Consider the following 12,086-nt stretch of genomic DNA (forward strand, 5'->3'; position numbering starts at 1 on the left):
TACATTGAACCAAGCCCTTTGGAAGAAAAGGTGCTAGATAAACGTAATCTGTTGTTACTCTCATTAATAAATAGTGCCAAACCCTGATCTCCATGTGGACCATTTGGGAACAACAACCCAACGATTAGGAATTGTTGGTGTCTCAGGGCCACAGTGAGGCCTGAGGCTGAAGGCTGAGTGATACCAAGCACCCAAGCTACATGGGCACCTGATTCAGGGTGTTAATGTTACTCCTATGGAAGTAAATGGGAGCTTGATTTAATGGGAGCAGGCCAGCGAGTGACACTCGGCCTGGTTTCCCCCTGCCTTGCAAAGCGCTACCCTACCTGAATAGCAGGATTTTCCACCCCCTGCACTTAGCACAGGTGTGAATGAGTGACCGTGAGGAATCGGGCCCATCGAGTCACTGCCTGTATCCAGCAGCTGAATGGCAACATGTACAGGTGCATTCTCCGATAGCAGTGACTGCCAGTGCCCAGGTGCCAGAGTTGGAGCACCCAACCTGCTCTCCTTCCCACATACCAAACAGAAACCCTGACAAGACAAGACAAACAGAGCGGAAAAACAGTTCCACACACCTTCTTCTCAACTAGCTTTTGCTTGTGAGCCCCACTAGAAAATGACTCCACTGCCCCCCCTTCTCCCCACTCTCCTCCTGAATAAAACTGGCAGAACACATTCAGCTTCAAAGCCACTTAACTAAAGAATACAATCTTACATTCCTGTTGCACCTGGAGGATCTCAAAGGCATATGACAAACTCAGCAAACTGCCGTACAAACCATACAGGGGGCTCATGCTAGACATCACTGAAATGCTGCCACTTCTGTGATGGAACGCAGCACCTGTTTAATAACGCACAGAATCCATACACAATAGTTCAGGGAAGGAAGAAAAATACCATCCCCCAATGGAAACTCATGATGTAATTTTGGTGAGCAGAACCAAAGACGTTTAAATGGAAAAGACCTATTAGATCATCTATATCCATATTCCAAGGCAGTGCATGATTGTTTCCAGAGACCGTGTATGAGAGCCAGACAGGAGTCAAACTTACACTCCTATAATTCAGAGTCAAATGTGCATTGTGCCCCTGGTATTGGAGAGAATGTATTTACCCAATATGGAGTGCCACAGACAGTCACAGACTGGGCCTCCTCTCTCGGGCTTTTTGTCAGGGGACAAGCTCTGAGGTGATTGCCAATGAGTTTTAGTGATTCTGCATGATGGACTCATGACCCAGCAGTCTGAGTAAATGGAAAGCCCTAGTCATTGTCAGGGTGCATTGGTGCTCACTGACAGGACCTTCCCACCATGTGGATTCGCCTCATGCAGCTCCCTTGGTCTGTTAAGACAGCAGATGGAAGTGGAATGGGGCATAAGGAGCTGGAGCCCCCGGGGAGGACACATGGAAACTGGGGACAGGCATGCAGAAGTGGGACAGGAAACAGAGCGAGGCAAGAAAAAATGGGACAGAGCACCCAGAAAGGAGGTACAGAGGCTGGTGATGGGGTGAACAAAGATCAAACTGGACCAGAGCAGGAAGGGGTTAATGGCTAGACCTGGAAAAAGGGGCAGAAGCCAGCTTCACCCTGCAACATCTGCCATTAATATCAAGCTGGGAGGAGCCTCCTCCAGCAGGACTGCGTTAAAAGGGACTTTGAGATGCTTGATTTTATTTCTTAAGCTGCTAAAAACGGCAGGAAGAGGTGTCAGGCAGCAGCCCTGATGCTCCAACCCTGTCTCATGGTGTAGAAGGACTGGCTGTTGATTAATAAGTTCTTGCCACCAAGTGCAAACTTCCCTGGGGCAAAGACAGAGCAGTCCTGAGGGTTAAAACCATTGGAGCCGCACCTGGCATCTCGCTGGAGGCATTGCTGCTGTTCCATTAACTGCCCGCTTCCTTTAATTACGGACCTGCACCCACGTTTGGCCAGGCTGCCAGCTTTCCGGGGCACTTCATCCTCAGACAATGGCCCCCATCTCTTGGCCTGAGGTAATGATACTGCAATAAAAGGGTTGATTATGGTTTAATAACGTTCGGCTAAGCTGTAGAGCAGAAGGATCTGCTCACTTGCTTGGAGAAGGCATGGGAACTGGGATCCTGGAGGGACCCTTTCAAACACAGGCAAAATGGCACAGGCCCACCAAGGGTGGAGCTAGCAGAGAGCACTTCATGCACTCCCCAATGGAACCGCCCCACTCTCCTGCAGGGGAGAAAGTATGTCTGTAGGTGGGGAATCTTCACCCTCCACCATTCTTCCTATGCGGGGCAGGACACAATCTGGTCAGGGTTAAAGTAAAGGACAGGCAGGTTTATTGGCTACATCCCTCATGGCCAGTTGTCTACCTGAAATGAAGCCTCCCAGAGAGCCTGTCCCAGCATGGGCCCTTGGGGAGCTGGATCTACTTTGGCTGCTCCAAATCTCTGGTGGAGGGCATGGAGGCAGGTCCCTTCGGGGGGATATTACACATTCAGACTCATTGGTTTCAACCTACTATAGCAAACCACACACATTAGAGCCACACCCAAGATCTGCTGGTATCCCTCAGCAGAACCTGTCTCCATCCCTTTAGCTCCTAAAGAGAGATAGAGCAGGGAGGAAGTGTCTTTTTGCCTCTAGTCCCCACAGTGCCCATTAACCCATGCTCAAGAGCTGTCTCTGTCCCTCTAACTCTGCCGAGCTCCCTCTGCCTTACACTGACTTGCATCAATATCAGCTGGAAAGTTTGGGCACCAGAGCAGATTTGGATATTAGTCCTAAGTGTTGCCTTAGACAAAGGCTAAGAAAAGGGGACACGTCTCCAAACTGAGGATACACCTGGAATAGTACCAGGACCATGGCAGTTCAGTACCAAACTGTTCTTCTCCAGCTGTGGATTTTCCACCCATTCAAACCCTGGCTTTGCTCCATCATTTGCAGTTGACACTTTGGGTCTCCTCATTCATGGCCCTGCCATCCGAAAGGTCCCAGATACGTACACCCCAGAACTATATTAATGTCAGACTAAGTAGCCCATGTCTGTATCCACTGAAAGAAACAATGTTTGAGCCCATTAGGGGAAGGAGAGGGGGATGTGACATTTTCTTTACTTTCTGACTAGTAAGGGGCTTTTCTGGAACCAGAACAGATAAAGTAGGTAGGAGCCAAGGAGGGGAAAGACAACAGCAGTCCTGTTTCCCACCTCACATGCATTGGCTGCAACTTTGAAGAGCCTCATTATGAGTTACAATCTTCTGGTAGTCAGTAAGTGCCACCTTCCATAAATCAGCTCACAGGTCCTGTGGGACGCAGTGCTGGCTGTGATGATGCCGGAGGAAATTAGAGAGATACAGTAGGCAACAGTTGCTCAGCATCCTCTTCATTCGGAATAGAACAGAGTGAATAATCCAAAACAAATAATTTACCCAAGGAATTTGTCTCTTTTTCCTTTGTGGGACAATCCTGGGCAGATGGCAATTTCTTCCCGTTTTATTTTCCTTCAGCAAAAGTGTTTGGTGACTCTTGCAATGTTCTGTAGATCACAAACATGATTCATTACTCACTAGTCAAACTATCTTGGTAAATTATGATTGGTCAGAATAGTCAGGTGTGATTACCTTTTTGCTCCCTGGTTGGATGAGCATGCAAGCACATCCCACACAAATACACAAGTGCAACTTTGGCGTTCACTAGCATTTGACTGGATTGCATGAACGTTTGTGGGAAGGCACGAAGGGGAAAGAAGAAAGAACACGGCCAACGTGGATTCAATTTAAAGTTAAGAGCAAATAGTAGTGGAATAGTTTTTGTTGTATTTGTCCAGCTGTAATTTGGGGAGAGAGAAAGAAAGAGAGAGAGAGAGAGAAACATTGTTTAAAGCAGGGAATTTTAAAATCTCATCCATGGCAGCTGAACTGGTAGTGGCCCAAAAGGGGAACTCTTTGGTGTAATTTCCTAGTTAGACCCAAGCCTGTGTGCGTGTATGTGTGTGTGTTTGCCTGTTTAAACATATCCTAGAGTTCTCCTGCCATCCCCCCAAAACCTGTCTCCATCCCCCTCTAACTCCTAAAGAGGGAGGCCTCCCTCTGTTCCACAGTAGGAAGGGAAGTTTCAGAGCAGCAGCCGTGTTAGTCTGTATTCGCAAAAAGAACAGGAGGACTTGTGGCACCTTAGAGTCTAACCAATTTATTTGAGCATAAGCTTTCGTGAGCTACAGCTCAGAGTCTCTTTGCCTCTAGCCCCTTGAGCTCTCTCAGCCCCACAGTGTTTCTCCACACCTCCCAAGATCTCATGTCTAGTGGGCAGGAACCAGTGTTTGCCCAGCTGAGGAGCAGGGTGTGTGGGGCACACTTTCACCAAGCAGACAGTGAAGGAGACGCTGTCAAGGCTGGGAAGCCTGACAGAGTGAACTGTGTTGGTTTAGTTTCCAAGCGTCTTTTCTCTGCCTCTAAGTTGGCAAAGCCCGGAGATATCCAAGAACCCCGTTGTGTGAGCACCCCCGGGAGTGGGATCCTGGTCTGTTCCAGTAACACAGCTGCTCAGAGGAAGGAGCAAGCAGGCAGGTTGGGCCAGAAGGACTGTGTGCCATGTACACTCGCTTCGCCCTCGCAAGTGAAGCTCAAAGCCCTGGCACAGGTAGAGACAAGTGGCCTCGATAAGATGCTGGCATTTCTTTTCTGTTGCCGAAAGGACATTGTGGATCTGACTTCCCATTACTCTGATCTAATAACGTTTTATACCCATGGATGTAAATGACACAGGAGGGGCAGGCAATGGTGAATCAAGCCCTGTGAAGGGAGGTGAAATTCCCCATCGACTCCCCTTCCTTCCTGTTAACTACATCCTAGCTCCCCCTCCTTCAGTGGAACGAGCCACTTGCCGAGGGATCTTCCAGGTATGAGTCCAGGCAAGTGGCAGGAACCACAACAGCTGAGGGTGAGAGCAGGACTGCACCTTTACTAGTTGTAGCCTTGTGCCTGTGACCTAGCCACTATCTCACTAAGCATTCTCCCTGAGAGCTACCACGGAGCAATTAGGCAGTGCTTGGTTACAGGGTTTTCTCCTTATTATTGTGAGATTATTTCCCCTTTGCTGATTTATAACTTTGCTAAACAACATCAGTTTGCTTCCCTTTCACACGACTGCCTAAAAAACAGAGGTATATTAAGTGACAGTCAGGGCAAATGCGAATGCAGACTCTCACCTTAGCGCAGGTTGCAGAGCCAGGGATCACACCCCAGGAAATAAATCCATCCTAGGGATTAATCAGACTAGCTTCTGTTCCACTTTCAATAAGAACCAGAGCCAGAGCCAGGGCCTGTGGCACCAGCCAGCCAAACAGCCTCCTGGGCAAGAGAGCTGGGTGAAAAATTTAGAGGCAAAAAATGCAGGGAAAACTTGGAAATTGCAATGTTCTTTCTATGTCACAAGATTAAAAGAAAACGGTGGCGGAAAATTTTAAATCAAAATCGTTATCAAAAGGGTTGTCAACATTTTTCATTTACCAGAAAACCAGAGTTTGGTAAGCGCAACATTTTGATAATTTCAATAATTGTTTTGTTGACAAAAATGTCATGAAAGTTTTGTAAACACTGGAACAGTTAGAAAAAAATGTCTCAACAGTTCTTGAAAAAGGCTATTTTTTAACAATAACAAGAAATTTCGTTTAAAAAAATGCTGACCAGTTTGAAGAGGCATGCAGTGTACGGCCTAGGAGGGAGCAAGGCGGCAACTGTAAGGCAGAGGACCGGGTTTCTATTGTTGGCTCTGTCATTGATTTGCTGGGTCACCTTGGGCAGTTCCCTTCACCCTTCTGTGCCTCACTTTCCCCGTCTGTTAAACGGGGGCTAATGACACTGACCTGGTTTTGTAAAGCGCTCTGCGACCCTGGGATGAAAGGGGGTGTATATGTGCAAAGTCACTGTCATTCTCCTTCTTGGAAGCCTGGCTCACATATGTCCTTAAAGATAACACAGGACTAGGGTTGCCACGTGTTTTTGCACCACAGAGTTCAGTTCATGGAACCAGCCTGTCTCAGGGGATGGGCTTAGCTCCCAGGGCTCTTCCAAAGCTGGCAGACTCATTTCTGCAAATATATTTGCCCCCTTTTAAAAATATTTTTGCTGGTGCACAGGTCAGCATGGCAGAACCTCAGTCTCTCCGGGAGGTGCGCACTGGAGGAGAAACCCAGGAATATGGAAGGTGGAAAAATGAATGTTTGATAACCGCTGACCAAAGGTGGTCCAGCAGAACATCGCCTTTCCCTGATGCACTGAGGATTATGTTTGGGATGTAGCTCGCTTTTCTCCATTAGCTATGTACTGTCTCACAGAAATGCCATCTCCTAGTATGAAAAATGAAGCCAATTAGGAACCAGCAGACTGCATGGGCCAACAAGCACTTCAGCAGCTCCTGAGTTTGTGAATAACAGCCACAGCCATTTATCTTATTAGTCGCATGGCACTTTTCGCCTTTCTATGGCACGGACCCAGTCGGGCAACAGGCAGTAGCATGGAATGATCAGCAGCAGGATTAACTCCGGTAAGGGATGGGAAATTTATCATGGAATGTAACAGCATACGCCCTCCCCCCACACTAGGGGGCAGCATAACCAGGGTTTAGGTAACATGAGCAGGTGCGGCAGACAATGAGGCTATGTTCAAAAATATGCCCCAAAGTCGATTTTCCTGTTGGTTTGCAATTGTATAGCCCCTGTCCATAATACTTTTGCCTTTGATTTTAACCAGAAGGATTTGCTTCCTTGAAAAGAGCAGGTTCTGGTAAAGCAGGTGTGGTTGTCTTTTCTAGGCATCCGATGAAGTGAGCTATAGCTCACGAAAGCTTATGCTCCAATAAATGGGTTAGTCTCTAAGGTGCCACAAGTACTCCTGTTCTTTTTGCGAATACAGACTAACACGGCTGCTACTCTGAAACTTTTCTAGGCTTGTTGGCTAAGGTTATGGCTACATCTGCAGTCATGTCACAGTTCAGGGCAATTGCACTTGTATTCCGCCTTCCTGGCCAGCAAGGCACCCACTCCTACAATCAGAGAGAGGATTGCAGCAGATGGGCCCAAGCTAGCTTTGATCGAGCTAGCCTGAATAACAGTAACAATGAAGCGCTGTCAGTATGGCAGCACAGGTGGTACAAGCCCACCAGGACCCTGGGTGCGTCCTTCAGTGGCTGGCCCACGCTGACGTGCTTCACTGCTTTTGAGCTGGCTAAAGCAGAGTTAGCACGTGCTGCAGGAACCCCTCTGCCTGCAGTGTAGACGTACACTGAGATCCACTGTGTTGGCTGATACGCACGCTCGCGATCTTATAGGCTCACGATAGTTAGTGGTTTTCTTGAAGCCCCAGATCCTGGAGCCAGGACTTTGCAGGAGAATCTTGGCTTTCGGTTTTTTTTTAAAAGAAAGTTTCTAGCCTTCAGGGTGGTGGAGAAAAGTTTGCAAACGTGACCCGCGTGTGCCCGAAAGCCTCTGAAATCTCATGATTTTCAAGGCAATCTCATGATTTTTGGAGCTCGACTCATGATTTGTTCAGTTTTGGGGTTGGCATTTCGCCCTCTGTCACAGGACGACAATATGTCCTGCCTCCCCAGGGAAGACTGACTCGGTGATCTCAGAGGTGTTTTCCCTCATGAACCACAGTCGGTGTAGCAGGCAGTAAAGTTCTTGGGTCCCATTGCAGCCCCTGTGTGTTGTTCTGATGAAGAGGGCTATTTAATAACAGAGGGTGCTAGTGATCGCTGAATGTGTTAGACACGGTGACTCTTGGTTAGGAAAGGCCCAGAATCGGAACTGTACGCTCCATACTAAAAGTCACAAAACCTGTTCAGGGTTTTCCAAGTGTAATGTGCACTTTACTCCGAGGAAGTATTTTGGATTCACCAGTAAATAAACAAATAAGCGTGTCTCTAATGGAGCATTCTCTGTAACGACATCATCGTGCCATCTGGCTCTTGTGGAGATGAAACCCAATTTATCCTGAACTTATTCAGTTAAAACCTATTAGTCTCATTTACATCAATCAATCTGTACAGGACAAAGGAACCGCCTCTCATGGAGCAGCCCAAAGAGATGGTTCAGAGGGGCAGCTGGTGGCTGCTGTAACAATGCCGACACCACCATGAAGAAAGACGCGTCACTGTTTGAAACAGATGAGGAACTTCCCATGAACACGGACGCTTCACTCCCTAGATTTCTGCAGAGAAAGGTCCCAGGCCCCAGATCCTCAAAGGCACAGGCTGGGCTGGGTGAGATCTCCACTAATGGTGTCTCCAGGCCCAGCCTGGGAGAGCTTTAGCAGACAAAAGGAAAATGGTTTACTCTGGGCCAGCTGTAGGGTTTTGGGAAAACTATGAAAAATGTCCTCTCCACCCAGCCTGCCACATGCAATAAATAGCCTGTTGCCCTAGGACAGTGGCTTTCAACCTTTCTAGACTACTGTACCCCTTTTCAGGAGTCTGATTTGTCTTGCGGACCCCCAACTTTCACCTCACTTAAAAATTACTTGCTTACAAAAATCAGACATAAAAATACAAAAGTGTCACAGCCACACTATTTACCGAAAAATTGCTGACTTTCTCATTTTTACCATATAATTATAAAATAAATAAATTGGAATAGCGATATTGTACTTACATTTCAGTGTTCAGTATATAGAGCAGTATAAACAAGCCATTGTATGAAATTTTAGTTTGTACTGATTTCGCTAGTGCTTTTTATGTAGCCTGTTGTAAAAGTAGGCAAATATCTAGATGAGTTGATGTACCCCCTGGAAGACCTCTGCTTACCCCCAGGGGTACATGTACCTGTGGTTGAGAACCATAGCCCTAGGATGATGGTGTTCTGCTTACGGCAGGAACCAGCCCTGGAGGTGACCTCTACAAATTGATGTGGGATGGGGCAGTCCGCCAGCCAATGTGTCCGATTATAAGAGCCCACCGTGACCAAATTAAATTTGGGACATAGGGCAAAATGACACCTTCAGAGTGTCACATCCCACTGTCCCCACATCTGCACACAGGGGTCCACGTGTCCACACAGGCAGCTATATCAAAATAAAGGGTTTGTGTCCATCTGGCCTTTTGCTTTTTTACATGTTGGGTTTGTGAATGGGAGCCGAGTGATTCCTAGGCTCAAGCCTTGCTGTGGTGTTCTGGGCCCAGTCTTGCTCCCATTGAAGCCAATGGCAAAATTCCCAATGACTTCAATGGAAGCGAGATGAGCAGTGCTTAATTTGTAAAGAAAGAGGTGCCTGGGCTATGAACTGCCAAGCCCAGAGGTGCAAAGTAAGCACTGGAAATGAGGTTATAGCCTTACAGGAGGAAATAACCAGAGCTGGACAAAATTTTTCAGCCAAAACTTTTTTTGTGGATTCAGCAACAGTGAAACATTTTGAAAATTTGTGTCCATTTCACTACGTTGTTTCAGGACCAAGGCGGCTGAGCTGACTTTACTGGAGACGGAGCAGAGGGGAAATATGCCATAGGAATTAGCAACCTGGCTGTGAAATTAGAATAGTTAGGCAATGCCAAGCCTTTTGAGCTATGGTCAAGCGAGAGAGCCAGACAGTGATAAACTGCACTGCTCATTGCTGCAAAGGCAACAGAGGAGATTCCCCATGCAGGCTAGAGCAAGCAGCATTTATGTTGTTATACATCACACCTAGGGACTAGGACAGATGGCGATGCTCTTAGGACATGTATAGGGAACCACCTCCTTGGATGTGGGCAGCTAAAGAGGCGACTCTCACAATTTTATTATGAATTCTGTGATGTATGATGTTTTCTCCAAGCCCCAGCTCCCGGATTCATGTGATTATGAGGGAATCTCAGCTTGTGTTGTTGTTCTTTTAAAGTAAGTTTCTAGCTCTCATGGTTGCAGAAAAAAGCTCGAAAATGTGATCCGAGCGCATGGTAAAGCTTCAAACTCCTGAAAGCAAACAGCAAGAATGTAACATGTATTTTGTTTAAAAATCTCAGGATTTTTAAGCCAATCTCATGATTTTTGAGGCACTTACTTGTGATTTTTGAGCGCATGAGGTTGGCACGACTGTTAGCATAGACATCTCATGAATGACTTCTACACACACACACAAAGAGCTGGTGTTTACAAAAAATAGGAATAGATAGTCTAAAAAAGACAACCTCGAAACAGTTGGAGGCTTAAATAGAAATTATAGCTAGAGGCAGAAATCTTTAAAAAAAATAAACTAGAAACAGGCAGAGGGTCAAAAGGAATTAGAAAAAAGGCAGAAATCTTAACATTTATTACAAATTAGAAATGTTAAAAATAAATTGGAAACAGAGATTTTGAGAAATAACAGGCAGGGGATGTTTCATATAACTAGTCAGTGGTTATTTAGCAAGTGAATACAGTTTAAGGGCCTGACCCAAAGGGTACATCTACACTACAAGTGAAGGTGTGGTTTTAGCATGGATAGACACACCTGTCCTTGCTTTAATCTAGCTAGCAGGGTAACAATAGTGAAGATGTGGCTACAGGGGCTAGCTGCCTGAGTATGTGTCCAGGGTCCCTGCTGGGTTTGTACATGGGTGGGTAGACCTTGCTGCCTTGGTTTCACTGTTATTGTTACCCATGCCAGCTAGATTAAAGCGAGGACAGTTATGCCCAGCTATACCACACTCACCTTCACTTGCAGTGTAGACATACCCTGAATTCAGTGGAAAGACTCTCACGGATGGCTTGGGCTCAGGCCTTAGGGATTAGGAGAAGACGTTGTGATTAGGTCGGGGTTAGATAATCCGTGTCAGCGACCCTTCAACTACTTTACTAATCCAGACCTACCCTAAATGCATTGTCTTCCCCTCCCCTTTTCCCCCTCTCCCACTGTCTGCTACATTCATGTGTTGCTTAGACCAGGGGTTCTCACAACAAATTTTTTGGTGGCCCCAGCGTGCAGCCACCAACTCTTGCTGGTGGCCGGTCTGACAATTTTCCTAAAATACTTAATTAACTTTAGGAAAAACAAATCAATATGCACATATACATGGCCAAATCACTGTGATCTATTTAGGTAGGGTTTTTGACAGACTCAATAATAAAAATAATGTACAGTTGTCTCTGTTCTTGACTGAGCCTAAACAGAATAGAAACACACGTACGGTGCTTTGCACGTTCTTGTCTTTTTTGGTCGTTTCTTTTGCTTTTTTTGGTTGCTTTTTTTTAGACTTGCTAGCTAGTAAGTCTGCTGCTGTAAAAATTAACATTTGTATGTTTGTTAATATCACTTTTCACAGCAGACTTAACGCAGCCCCAGCAAGCCCGGGGACAAATTAAGCCCTGGATGGGGAGGTGGGTAGGGAGGCAGCGGGGGCCAGGGGCAATTGGGTTGAGGCTGAGGGCTCAGAGGGGGCAGCAGGGGCCCATTCTCCTAGGTCCTTCTCACACGTCCAGTCTGCTCCACGTTCTCCTAGGTCCCTTCCCACACGTCCAGTCAGCTCCACGTTCTCCTAGGTCCCTTCCCACATGTCCAGTCAGCTCCACGTTCTCCCCTTGCCCTCACAGCCAGTGGCACTTGACATCATGGAAAGCAGCCAAGCCAGCAGGGGTTGGTTTTTTAGTTTTATTTTTTTTAATTGGCAGGATCTGTCTGCTTTTAAATAAATTGTGCTGGCTGAAAGTACATTCCATTAAGGACTCAGCCTCTGCTCCAGTTTTCAGAGGCTTGTAAATATTGAGGGGGGTTCTTTGAGTCAGCTGCCAGTGCACTCTCTGGGAAAGCACCGTGTTCCTGGCTCAGATGCATTTGGCTATACATAGGGACTTCTCACAGTGCCTAAAGAAGCTGACAGCTCAGCTCTGACAGCTTTATATCAAGGAAACCCTTAGCTATGTTATGTTCATGGCATACAAGCAGAGAAGTTAGATAAACTTTCTGGAAAGTCACAACCTAACACTACTTTATTTCTTAGAATCCAGAACTTTAATGCACAAGAACCCAAACCAGAGAGAGACAAAGCAGGCTGCTCCCTAAGGCAGTGAGATACAACTCACCCCAACTTGCTCTAGGCTGGCTCTTGGAAGACCAACTGCTGAAAGATCCCGATTGCATGCTTCCTTACAGAGCCCTAGCTT

General features: G+C 46.7%; 1 long non-coding RNA gene across 3 annotated transcripts; it reads right to left on the reverse strand.

Moving 5' to 3' along the window:
• Window positions 1–842: 842 nt before the first annotated feature.
• On the reverse strand, window positions 843–5,870 carry LOC144271030 (uncharacterized). 3 transcript variants are annotated; one of them, XR_013347292.1, is made up of 4 exons: window positions 5,844–5,870; window positions 5,187–5,341; window positions 3,601–3,806; window positions 843–3,515 (listed from the first exon to the last, which is right to left on the reverse strand). It is a non-coding gene; the product is annotated as an uncharacterized LOC144271030 (long non-coding RNA). The 3 variants fall into 3 exon arrangements; XR_013347293.1 differs by lacking the exon at window positions 5,844–5,870 and having other exon boundaries at window positions 843–2,004; window positions 3,186–3,515; window positions 5,187–5,806; XR_013347291.1 differs by lacking the exon at window positions 5,844–5,870 and having other exon boundaries at window positions 5,187–5,806.
• Window positions 5,871–12,086: the final 6,216 nt, after the last annotated feature.

The sequence above is a fragment of the Eretmochelys imbricata genome, chromosome 10 (assembly GCF_965152235.1).
Source record: "Eretmochelys imbricata isolate rEreImb1 chromosome 10, rEreImb1.hap1, whole genome shotgun sequence".
NCBI lineage: Eukaryota > Metazoa > Chordata > Testudines > Cheloniidae > Eretmochelys > Eretmochelys imbricata.